Source organism: Kogia breviceps, chromosome 13, assembly GCF_026419965.1.
Source record: "Kogia breviceps isolate mKogBre1 chromosome 13, mKogBre1 haplotype 1, whole genome shotgun sequence".
NCBI lineage: Eukaryota > Metazoa > Chordata > Mammalia > Artiodactyla > Physeteridae > Kogia > Kogia breviceps.
In genome coordinates, this window is record NC_081322.1 from 76,838,581 (window position 1) to 76,851,601 (window position 13,021).

The 13,021-nt window shown below is 45.5% G+C and overlaps 1 protein-coding gene across 8 annotated transcripts in view; it reads left to right on the top strand.

Moving 5' to 3' along the window:
* The window catches only part of MTHFD1L (methylenetetrahydrofolate dehydrogenase (NADP+ dependent) 1 like), a 205,972-nt gene that overhangs the window by 15,812 nt on the left and 177,139 nt on the right, over positions 1-13,021 (top strand). The gene's annotated exons all lie outside the window — the stretch shown is intronic.

Consider the following 13,021-nt stretch of genomic DNA (forward strand, 5'->3'; position numbering starts at 1 on the left):
CCATAGTAGATGCAGAAAAGTCACTAGATAAAATCTAATATTCATTATGATTTTTTCCTGAGAAAAACATTAGACTAGGAATTTAAGGAAATTCCTTAACAAGATAAAACATCTATAAAAACTTAGAGGGCTTCCCTGGTGGCGCAGTGGTTGAGAGTCCGCCTGCCGACGCAGGGGACACGGGTTCATGCCCCGGTCCGGGAAGATCCCACATGCCACGGAGCGGCTGGGCCCGTGGGCCATGGCCGCTGAGCCTGCGCGTCCGGAGCCTGTGCTCTGCAACGGGAGAAGCCACGACAGTGAGAGGCCCGCGTACTACAAAAAACAAACAAACAAACAAAACAAAACAAAAAAACAAAAAAAAAAACTTAGAGTGAAAAATCTCATTTAACAGTGTAATATTAGAAACATTTTCTTAAATTAGGAAAGACAAGGGTGCCTGTTATTAGTTCTCCTGACCAGCATTGTGTGGGAATTCCTAGACAATGCAGTAATGTGAAGAAAGAAAGGAAGAAAATTCATAATGATCGGAAAGGAAGACACCAAACTGTCATCAATCCTGGGTAATATGATTACCTAAAAAGTCCAAAAGAACCTATTAAAATATCAGAATTAGTAAGAGTTCATCTGGGTTCTTGGATATAAGATCAACATGCAAAAATCAATTGCATTTCTAAACACTACTCCCCACAGTTAGAAAATTAATTTTTAAAGAAATACAATTTATGATAACAATGAGAATATAAGGTATCTAGGAATATATTTAACAAAAGTTATTTCTGACCTTTTGAAAGAAATTATATAATTTTGATGAATGTCATTAAGAAGACCCAATTAAAAGCAGAGATACCATATTCACAGATAAGAAGACTCATCTTTTTTGTTTTAAAATTAATTCATTTATTTTATTTATTTATTTTTGGCTGCGTTGTGTCTTCCTTGCTGCGTGCGTGCTTTCTCTAGTTGCGGAGAGCCGGGGCTATTCTTCGTTGCGGTGCGTGGGCTTCTCATTGCGGTCGGTGGCTTCTCTTGTTGTGGAGCATGGGCTCTAGGCACGTGGGCTTCTGTAGTTGTGGCTCGCGGGCTCTAGAGCGCAGCCTCAGTAGTTGTGGTGCACAGGCTTCATTGCTCCGCGGCATGTGGGAACTTACCGGACCGGGGCTTGAACCCTTGTCCCCTGCATTGGCAGGCGGATTCTTAACCACTGCGCCACCAGGAAAGCCCGAGAAGACTCATCTTAAAGATACTAATTCTCCCCAAATCAATCTATAAATTTGAATCAGAATCCTGACATAATATTATTGTGTAGACGTTGACAAGCTGATTCCATTTACATGGAAGCACAAGGACAAAAACAAGACAATTTTGAAGAAAACTAGAGCTGTAAATATCAACAAGAAAGAATTTTTAAAAATAGCATTCATTGGAAAAAAGCACATTGCAGAAGGCTGTATTTCATTTAACACCATTTATATAGGGTTTTAAATCAGTACCGTGTATATATTTTTAGGGCTGCATACATGTAAGGTAAAAGTATAAAGGAAGGAGTGGAAACTGTGAACCAGATCAGGAAAACCATGACAGGACAAAGATGTGCAGGTAGGTAAGAGGAGGCTAGGGGACCTTCACTTACGTTGGTCATGCCTTTCCTTAAACTAGGCAATGGGCAGCATGTCCAGGTGTGTTATGTTATTCTTTTACATTTTCATGTCTGAAATAGTCAATAAAGTTTTTTTAATTTCAAAAACTGACAATGAATTTCACAAATTTCAAGCAAAGTGAGGTTAAATTAAAAGTACATTAAGGGCTTCCCTGGTGGCGCAGTGGTTGGGAGTCCACCTGCCGATGTAGGAGACGCGGGTTCGTGCCCTGGTCCGGGAGGATCCCACGTGCCGCGGAGCGGCTGGGCCCGTGAGCCGTGGCCGCTGGGCCTGCGCGTCCGGAGCCTGTGCTCCGCAACGGGAGGGGCCACAACAGTGAGAGGCCCGCATACCGCAAAAAAAAAAAAGTACATTAAGTACAATAAATTACCAAAATCTAAAAATACATGTTCTTCACTTTGCAGCGTGAGGATGGAAACCAACAAGTTGTATTCCTGTCCAGGGGAGACGGGCCCCTCGACTGATGTTTGTAATTTTTCACTGGCAGGTGGATCTGATGTACATAATTCCTTCTTGTTTTAAAATAGCCCAGCAAAATGGTCTTGCAGTTAAACTCAAACCTATGTGCTTTTTTAGTGGTCACCACGTGGTGGCAGCCTATTCAAGAAAATTCAAGGACAATGTTTCATACTTTAGAGGCCAGGATTTTAGGTTGGGAAGCTTAGTAGAAGAGGACAGTAAACTTGCCCTGAACTGAACAGCTGTGACGAAAAAGAGAAAAATGCCTTCATTGGCAAAATTCAGTGTTTTCACAGCTGTCACAGATACTTTCGCTAGTTGTATCTGTATTTTTGAACAACAAAGACATCTTTCAAAGTGCTTTTTTTATTATGGAAACAAATCACCTTGACTCTTTTGGATAAAGCTCACCCTAACTTTGAGAACGATGATTACAAGGCTTTATTCTCTAGAGAATCTAGAAATTGCATAGCGTTCTGGTTCCCACATGTCTAAGAAGGCCCTTTTCAATAGCTGACCTCGCACACACATTTTGTTTTCTTAAGTCCTTGGCACTTACAGTGGGCACCACTGTGAATCTTATAGGCTGTCAACTTCCACTCTTTTTATTGCTTCAACTTTATAGCCAAAAATAGGGAAAGATTCCGGGCTTCCTGTACTTGTCTTTAGAGTTCATTTGGTCTCTGGTGTTTGGCCCTCTCTACCTGGCTTTACTTACATACAACAGGCTCCCCTCACACCACAGGATAAAGGCTGTATCTTCCCAGGGCTTGAACCCAGCCAACTTCACTAGTCACTTACCTGCCGCTGATATGCCTCCATGCTTCTGCCTGACATTTGACTTCTCAGGATTCCTATATTTTATTTCTAAAACACAGGCCAGGGCTTCCCTGGTGGCGCAGTGGTTGAGAATCCGCCTGCCGATGCAGGGGACGCGGGTTCGTGCCCCGGTCCGGGAAGATCCCACATGCCGCGGAGCGGCTGGGCCCCGTGAGCCATGGCCGCTGAGCCTGCGCGTCCGGAGCCTGTGCTCCGCAATGGGAGAGGCCCGCGTACCGCAAAAAAAACCCCCAAAATAAATAAATAAATAAATAAATAAATGAAACACAGGCCATTGCTGGGCCTGGTTTCAGAGGGTCAGTGCGCCCTTTGCAGACCAGAGTGATGGCAATTAATGTGGTGCAAAGAACACCCAGGCCCATGTTAGTGTCCTAGGACACCTGAATGGGACAGGCTGTGTCCAGCCTTGGAAAACCTCCACTGTGAGAATCCTTGAAAGTATAAATATAACAACAGATTTGGATTTTTGTTTTCTAATTCCATCAACAATGCATTTTAAGATTATAGTGCATTATAAGTGCATCTTAACAGTGTGTTTTAAGATTATGGCCCTTTCAGCTTCTCATTATCAACAATGCTAAGTATCAGGGAGAGAAAAGAGCAAGCAAAGGATTATAGCTGTTAGGTCACAGGACGTTATCTTCGAAAAGCATTTCTTACCTGCTTATTTGTACCTGACGTGGGACAAGACCCCCTGTTGGCCATCTGGTGGGGGATTTCCAAAACCAGGGGGGTGAGGGTTTGGGAATCGGGGGGTGACTGTAACACTGGAGTCCTGTCCACCACCTCCTAAACTACATGTAGCCTTTCAAGTTTGGGATGACCTTGAAGCAGTCGCAGCCTGCTGCAACCAGTAGGAACTGTCTTTGAAGGTCTGGAGTCAGAGACAACATGTGTGTTCTCGGGAAGCAATAAAACATGGGCATCGGTGGAGACAGCTCTGGATTCAAGCCTTATCTGTTGTTTAACCTCTCCGAGCCTGTCTCCTTATGTGGAGATATGGGGATCCTAATACCCCCTGCCTCATGGGGCTGCTGTGAGAATTCAGCGATCACGTCAGTTTGCTTAGCACAGGATCCCTGGTTAACAGCTTGGCTGTTATTGATGGTGAGTCAGGAAGGACACTGGCAAGTTTCACCGTAGGGATGTGCAGTTGCTCCTCAGTGTGGAAATGGAAAGGGCAGTGGGTGATCACATTAAGTAAGGAGAGAATAAAAAATCAGGACCCAGGGTTCCTTATTGGAGGAAAACTGAGAGACAGTGTCCCTGAGAGAGTGGGTGCCCGGCTTTGGCCGGTCCGGGCTCTCCCTCTGGTCCTCACCTCCACGGCTGTGGACCTCTTCCTTCGCTGACGCCTGTGTTACTCAGAAGCTGCTCCGCTTCACATCATGTCTCCTGGGGATTCCTGGTTTACCAGTCACTCCTTCCAGGAATAGTAGTGCTTCCTACGATTTTGAGAAGCAGTTACATTGAGTTAGTTAAATAGAAGTGGATCCCTTCTCTAACAGCCTGCCTAGATCTAAAGATAGTCTTTGGATACTGATTACGCATAAAATCTCATGGAGTCTGAACATGAGAATTGAGATTTGCCTTTTTAGAGAAGTACAGGAACGAGTTGGCTTCTGTATTTGGTAGCTTGATAGTTCATGCCCCTCTGAGTGTATGATTGAAAATTAAGAATGTTTCCTGCTTTGTTTTGCAGCATCAAAACAAAGATGCATTCTGCTTTGAGATGCATTCTGTACTTAACATGGGAGAGGGGAAGAATGTCTGGGCACCGATCCAAATTAGCTACACATTGTGGAGTATCAGCTGTTGGTACCCCAAAGCACTGAGTGCGATGCTTTGGGGTCCAGATAAGGAATCGCCCTCCTTCCTCTGCCCAAACAAAGGCCCCTCACTCAGCTCCCCAGGCCCCTGGAGTGGAATGACACCCTTATGTAGGAGGGGACAGCCATCCGCCCTGTGAAAATTGGCCTAGATTTGGAGATGTCCTCTTCCTCACCCCAAGGAGCTCACTCTGATACCAAAAGCAAATGTTCTGCATTTAGTATTTATGAGGTGGAGTGGTACCCCTCCCCAGGGAAGAGAGGCTGGCAGGCACCCCGGGGCTGTGCTCACACGCCCTCACTTGCTCCACGGGCTGGAAAGCCTCTTCTGAATCTGCGGTCGGGCGCAGCTGGAAAATGATGGCAAAACGGCCTCCAGCTGCAACGAATCAGGTCAATCCCAGCTGCGTGTATAAGAAATAACCCCGGAATAAGAGAACCGTTGTATTTTGTTTGTCTCAGAGGATCTTGTTTCTCCTGAGCACAGAGATCGTCAAAACTAGCACTATCAGAAGAAGGAAAAAATACAGGTCTTTCACACTTGAAGGATCAAAGTAGGCTGTTTTCTTGAGCCAAGCTAAATGATCACAAAGTCATTTCCACTTTCAATTTGGTACATAGCATGGCTTACAAAAGGCCTTAAAAGGGGAATTGGAAAATTCTAAATATATGTGTATTATACATATGAGATTTTGAAAAAGTAATCTATTTTCCAGAGATTGTGGGGAAAACCCTAGCTTTTGTTTTTTGGCCGAGCCCCGTGGCTTACAGGATCTTACTTAGTTCCCTGACCAGGGATCGAACCCCGGGCCGATGGCAGTGAAGGCGCCAAGTCCTAACCACTGGACCACCAGGGAATTCCTGGAAAACTCTTAACTTTTAAACTGGACTAGATTGGCAAGTTACACGAGTTTTTTTTTTTTCTTTTTTATATTTATAATTTTTAATGCATTTGTCTTTTAAATCGGGTAGGAAATTATAAGTGTAGTTTCAAACCAAAAATACAAGAATACGGGCTTTTCTGGAGATGTTCATTTCTTCACACAGCTTGGAGTTAGTGACTAGTGTCTTTTCACTTCTTGTAGAGCAGGTCTCATGGTAACGCACTCCCTCCATTTTGTTTAATATGCAAATGTATTCATTTCTCCCATTTCTTTGAAGTACAGTTTTGCTGGATATAGAATTCTCAGTTGACAGATCTTTTTTTCTTCAGGCACTTTAAGTATGTCATCCCACTGCCTTCTAGCCTCCAAGATCTCTGATGAGCATGATAATTCTTTTTCACCAGAGAGGCTACACTTAAACCAGTAACATATGGGAACAGCGGTAAGGACAGCTAATAATCACTGAGTTAGTGGTTACTATGAACCAGGACTGTCCTTCACTTGTGTTAGTTATCTCATTGATTCTGCAGCCATCCTATTAGGCAGGACTCTCACTCTTCCCATATCATAGATGAGGAAACTGAGGCTCAGAGAAGTAAAGAGACTGTGCAAATGTGTATAATTTAAAAATGATAGAGGTGGCAGTACAGCCAGTATTATTAGCCACTATCCCACGTCAGCTCTTATTCCAGATAATCACAAAACCCAATCGTTAAAAGTACCTTTAAAGTCTAATCTTTTTTTGTTTTGTCTTTTTGCGGTACGCGGGCCTCTCACTGTTGCGGCCTCTCCCTTTGCGGGGCACAGGCTCCGGACGCGCAGGCTCAGCGGCCATGGCTCACGGGCCCAGCCGCTCCGCGGCACGTGGGATCTTCCCGGACCGGGGCACGAACCCGCGTCCCCTGCATCGGCAGGCGGATTCTCAACCACTGCGCCACCATGGAAGCCCTAAAGTCTAATCTTTAAAACCCAGAAGTATCTGACAGGTCGGATGGGGGAACATCAGCGAGACCAAGGCCCAAGACATTAGACTTGGGTTGAGTTCACCATTGTTTCGTTCCCACAGATATCTTCCTAAGATAAGGAAGCCAGTTGCTCCCTGAGCCCTGGGCTTCTCACCACCCCTCCAGGGACACTCTTCAGAAGGGATGTGTCCACCCTCTTGAGAGGGCAGGGTAGGGGGCACCCTGGTCAGGTGTGTGGACACTCAGTACAGCCTCAGTGATGTGAGTTCCTCCCCCCACCCCACCCCCCCTGTAGTGGCTGGTTGGAGAAGATACCACCGACCCCGGGGCACCACAGATCTTGTGCCCAGCAAATACCAAGGCTCCTGAGTAACGTGTGATTAAGTGACCTGGATAATGTAGCCCCCTGAGCTTCTCTGACAGATTTTTCAACATTCACGGACTGAAAATGCCTTTGGGTGTCAGCTCCCATTCCTCTCACTCTTGCTTCCGCCTGATCATTGTCTTGCTTATTAACACCAGGGAAGGAATAGAACTTTTAAAAAAGCCCTCAAATCAGGCCATTTATATTTAGCAGCATGGAGAAAGGGATCTGAGAGAATCTGTTGAAACTTGGGGCGTGAGATCCAAAGGGGGGCGTGTGAAGTCTCAGATGGTTCAAGGCAGGTACCGCACAAAGGAAAGGCTCCAGGCTGAGTCCTGCAGAGATCAGGCCAGTGACGTCACCTCCCGTCCACCTACAGATCATCCCTGCCTGCCCGTCCGCACCATCGGCAGAGCCTGGCTCTATCTTTTACCCCTTCTTCTCCAGTGAAAATGCTTCCTAAGGATGTAGAATTAGAATACTCTCGTTGGTAGGTCTTAACATAATCTATAATGATAAAGCACCTTACATTTGTGTACAGATTTCGTTTTCAAAGTCTTTTCATATACTAGCTCACTAGCGTTATATCCTGAAAGCAAGGTGTTATGTATGGTTCCCTGACCCTGGTTGTCAGTGAAAAGGAGAAGAGCCTGGATATAAATCCGGGTCTTACAAACCGCCCCCCTGCCACGCTGTTCCCTCTGCACCTCAATTCCTCTCTGTGTCAAGTGCAGCTTCTTCACTTCTCCAAGGAGGCAACTGGGGCCAGAGAGTTATTCAGGGGAAAGTGGGGTGCAGAAATCCTGTGTGCGGCCCAGGGTTCAGAATCGGAAAACACAGGTATGGTGGGAAATGCGACGCAATGCTGGATTTCCCACGGGCTCATCGATTCCCCTTAGCTTCAGCACGACATAACCGTAAATCATAAGGCTGTCCTGCCTCTGAAGTGCGGCCTGCTTCTCGTGGCTCTGGGGACCAAAACTCGGTCTTTTCCACATTTTTGTGTTACGTGGTTCTGAGTCTTTGTCATATCAGATTATCTCTCATCACACGTACACACACGCACAGACACACACACACATACACAGGTGTGAGCTCACGCTCTCTGTGTGTCTCAGCCCTACTTTTTAGTTTTATTTCTTCCTAGGGTGCGAGAAAGGGAATTATTCTTGATGAATCAAAGTATATCCATTACTGGATTTGAGGGTGCATTTTCCTGTTATCATCCATCATAATTTATGCGAGAATCAAGTAAACTTGAAGAGGGATTAACTGTCTTTTCTTTATCATTTGGGACACAAATGACTGTCTTTGATACACTCCTCTCATACACTGAGCAGTAAATATGTTGAATGATGAAGTAAGACATGAACATTTTAGAAAAAGGAAGGTCATTTATTAACCTTTGGGGGAAAAATTGGGGAGATAAGTGCTGTGATCATTCTCCCAAATTAGCCATTTGGCTTGTAGTCATTCTGATTTATGAAATAGGTCTTAATTTTAAAAGCCAGTAATGTCCTACTGATCACAGATGAGTGTGGAAAAAAGAAACATAGGCAATCCCAGAAAGGAAAAAAACCCTCTGGGGTGAGATCGCTTGCTGCAGTGGGGGAGGTACCTTTTGCTGAGTCTCATGCTCTTATCTTGCCAAAGTATTACAACATCTGAATGAACGTGGTTTGACATTCTTATTTTAGAGTGCTTACACAGTTATTTTGATGTTCTCATTTGATAGTATGCTTAATATTGAAGGAAAATATGTATATTTATCCATGGGCACAGAGCAAGAATCCTTTGGTAGATATTCAGTTAATTCGAATAAAAGGTTAGACATTCTAAGTTTGAATAATTTACGGATAAACAGGGACTCCGCTCATGAAAAACTCTGCCTCAGTGACATCTCCATAGGCAGGGAATACACTGGACTCCAAGGGCAAGAGTTCACCCAGGCATGGTTGCCCATACCCGTTTCTATAATAAAGTCACTGATGAGTTCCTATTTGCCACAAACGGAGTTTTTTTGCTTTTAGCTTGCTTGGCCTTTGGGCATCATTGGAACCGGTTGAGCACACCCTTTCCCCTTGGCAGCCTGCTTGAAGACACCCAGTCCTCCTTCCTGTGTCTGGGGTCGCACCAGAGTCATGTCATTTATTCCCTTCTTTAGTCATTTAAGATGAGTGCCCCCAAGGGATGCATTAAACACCTTTTTCTCCCCATTCTACCTGTTTCCCTCGGGGGTCTTGTCCAAGCTTCTAGTTTTAACTATGTCTGTAACGCTGGCCGATCCCAGCCTGCACCCCTGTCCTCCTGACCTTCCTCAGTTCCCGGCATCCAGCTTCCTACCGGCCCTGTCCTGTGCCTGCTGCGGTGTAATGCTTTCCCTCTCAGCCCCTCCGATCCTTCTCAATCCAGCATCCAGAGTAATTAATCTTCCTAAGACACAGCTGATGGTGTGAGGGCAACCAGAGTAGCCCGGTCTGACAGCTACTTATCTGTTATCAAGAAAAGGCCAGCAAATTCGGGAATTTGGTATTTGTTGGAAGAAAGTGACATTTAATCAAAAAGAAAACCACTTCACTCTTTTTAGGACTTTGCCATGAGATAGCCACGGGGCCTCCACGCCACATGAGATTTCACAAGACACGCCCTGTCACTGCAGAGCACTGAGAAGACTCTTCCGTGGAACGTGATGTGATCTGTATAGCCACTCATCCGTGTCCCGGTTCATTGAAAGTGAAAGAATGAGGGCCGGGTCACCTCCCACCCTCCCTCCCTCGGGGCCCCTCCCTGTACTTAACCGTGTGTGACAGCTGCTGGAGTCCCTGGAGTCCCTGTCGCACAGGGACTGCCTGCCGGGTGTTAAACACTAGCAAAGTTTTTAAGTATTTTACCAACTGTGTGGGCAAAAGAAGTAGAAATCGAATGTTTAATTGTTTCTTTTCCGTATTCCAGTGGTTTTCCCTGCGCCTCCATCTTGAAGCTCCCCAGCTCTCAAATCTTGTAGGATTTTTATATTCCCATCCTCAGCAACCTCAGTGTCTGCCCCAGGTGGCACTTGAGAGATGGCAGGTGAATGAGTATATTCACTAAAGAATCCTGGATCTCTTTTATTCTCTTCAGTCACTGTAATTTGAGAAGCGTGTCTTTGCTGGAGAAAGTACTTTTTTTTTTTTTTTTTTTTAAGTATTCTTCATTTTGAACTTTATTTTCTGAATTGTGTTGATAAGTTTTGAAGGATGTAGAAGCACCTTTGATAGGTCTCAGGTAATTCAGTCACGATGCTTCAGGACATAGCTCCGAACCTTTTTTTTTTTTAACCTGTCCTACCTTTTGTAGGCATGCAAATCTCATGCCTGAGATTCATATGTGTCCCTTCAAAACCGTCGATAGCATAAGTCTTGTCTTCTAACTAGGAAGGTGGGGCTGTCCTTTCTGGAGTTTCCATTTTAAAATGCATTTCATTTGCTAAATACAAAATGGTGAGGTTCCTTTTAACTCGGCAAGTCCTATCTGTCCTCCATCTCCCCCTCCGTATTCTGAGACCTGTCCCCCATCCACGCTCCCTGAAAAAGCAGTGACTTCAGAAAAGTAGTTTTCATGGTATCTAAACCCTCTGCATTCCCACGTGCTCCACGCTAAATGCCTGCATATCTGTGTCTTGCGATTGTTTTAACATTTGGTCTTCTGCCTGGGGAGTGGGCGGTTCGCTGAAAGCTGCTTCCACTCAAGTCTCAGCAGAGAAGGCAATATTTTGTTATGAGTAAAGTTTCAAGCCAGGCTTTGGCCAGGGTCCTTCCCATTAGGGAGGAAGAAAGTAGAAACAGCCAGTGAGATGATAATTCTCCTTGAATCGGAGCTCGTTAAAAACCTCGCCTGGGCCTTCGTGGGTTATTTATTGATTTAAGCATCTAGCACTTTTCCTTTCCAGAAAGATTAGCATCTCCGATGCATCACTGCTGGGGGAGGAGATTTTGGCTTTTGCAGGATCAACTGCCCCCCCCCCCCCCGCCCCAGTTGCTTGTTAGCCCGTTTTCGAGCTGAGTCTAGGTACACAGTTAAGGGGGGGGAATGAGATTTCTGAGATTTATTGGTAATGAAAAGAACAGGTTGTACCGAAGACACCACATGTAGGAAACTTAAGTGCTCTTAGGGGACTCAATTAAACCTGTGATCCTTGGCTTTTTCCAAAATGAACATTGCAGTCTTGTACATATTAACTTCCTTTTTGTAGATGTTTTAACATGTTCTGTTTTTGCCGCCATCGAGCATGGAACATGCAGCGAAATGGCGTTTCTTATCCGCTGATCACTTGCCACCCAGTAAGCATCTGTGTTTCAAGTCTTACTGTGGTTGAGTGTCTGCAGTGGTAAAGGAACACAGATATTTTCTTATCAGATGTTTAAAATCCTCTATCCATAAGAACACATTTTTCCCCTAAATATAACATCACCTGCAAGTCTGGCTGCCTTTCAGCTCTATCTGTACAGAACCCGTGGGGCGTTAACGCACTAGATTGCTGGGAATATTGGCTGTAAACCTCTAAGTTCGGGTTCACGTACTGTGACTTGGGCATTAAAAAAGTGGTTTTTCCAGTAGGGACCTCCTTTTTTTTTTTGCGGTACGCGGGCCTCTCACTGTTGTGGCCTCTCCCGATGCGGAGCACAGGCTCGGGACGCGCAGGCTCAGCGGCCATGGCTCACGGGGCCCAGCCGTTCCGCGGCACGTGGGATCCTCCCGGACCGGGGCACGAACTCGTGTCCCCTGCATCGGCAGGCAGATTCTCAACCACTGCGCCACCAGGGAAGCCCAGGGACCTCTTTTTGAATGTGATTAATACAGACAGAGATACCGTTTTAACATATTCCTCTTCCTGTGCCTTAATAAAGGGCGGTGCTGAAAAGCAGCGAGCACCTTCGGGCCTCATTAGCGGTACTCATTGGACTGCTCTCCCCTATTTGCATGATCCAGCTGATCAGGTGTTTCTGGGATGTTAACCTGTGCATTTAAATTTTCACCATGCTTCTCCGCTATCATGGGAGCTTGGAGCTGCTCTAGATCTTGGCTTTTTTGTTCCCAAGATTCCTGAGACTTTAGCCGATGCAGCCTCTTGCCCAAACAGTGTTACAGACTCGGGCTGAGGAGCTGACCTGGTCCTTCCCCATGATCTTCAGCGATCAGCATGTCCAAGCTGAGAGCGGATGAGGACCATTGGAGCCTGTTCACTTCCTGGGCTGTTGGGTGGTTGGGTGAGGGTAGTGGCACTGGAGGTGTTTTTGTGTTTTGTATTCCGTTCCTGTCTGTTTGAGTCTGAAGAGTCTGCAGTCAGTTGCAGGGCTTTGAAGTCTGTGGAAAAAGCAATGGGGGAGGGGCCATCAGCGCTACAGAACGGAGGGCTGTCAGCTTCCCTCTCTTTCTGCCTCATAGAGTATTGAGTATTCCAAGGCTGGGTTCGCTGGGGAGACAGGACATACCATAGAGGTACTTACACTCCCTGAGCCTCAGTTTGCTTGTCCATTAAATGGGTATAATGACACCAACCTCACGTATTTGTGAGCTGACATGCGCAGTTGTTGGTATTTTCCCCATGGGTCTAAGATTCCTTCTTCAGCTCTCTCCCTCCACATATGGATCCAGTTTGAAGTCTTTGGTTGCTTAGTTGGTACTGGGACAGGTGGTCATTCTTCTGTTGAGGCCAGAGCCAACCTCTTACCCTACTTCATAACCGTCCTTCTAGACACGTTCCTCCTGTGCTGTGTTATCAAAATACAAACAGGGCAGAAATGTAAATGTCTTTTGTAGTAGTGGTTGCATTGTTTCCTTTTTCTTTAAGAAAAAAAAACAAACAGTTTGACAAGAGACTAACCAGGACCTCAAGGAAAATGAGATTCTTGCTTGAGCTCTTGAAAATCTGTCCATGGATCCTAGTACAAGTTCCATATGGGTCTAATTTTGATTATGCAGTTGTACAGGCCAGAAGGCTCCCTGCACTGGCCAGATCTTCAAGTGGCTTCATTGCAAC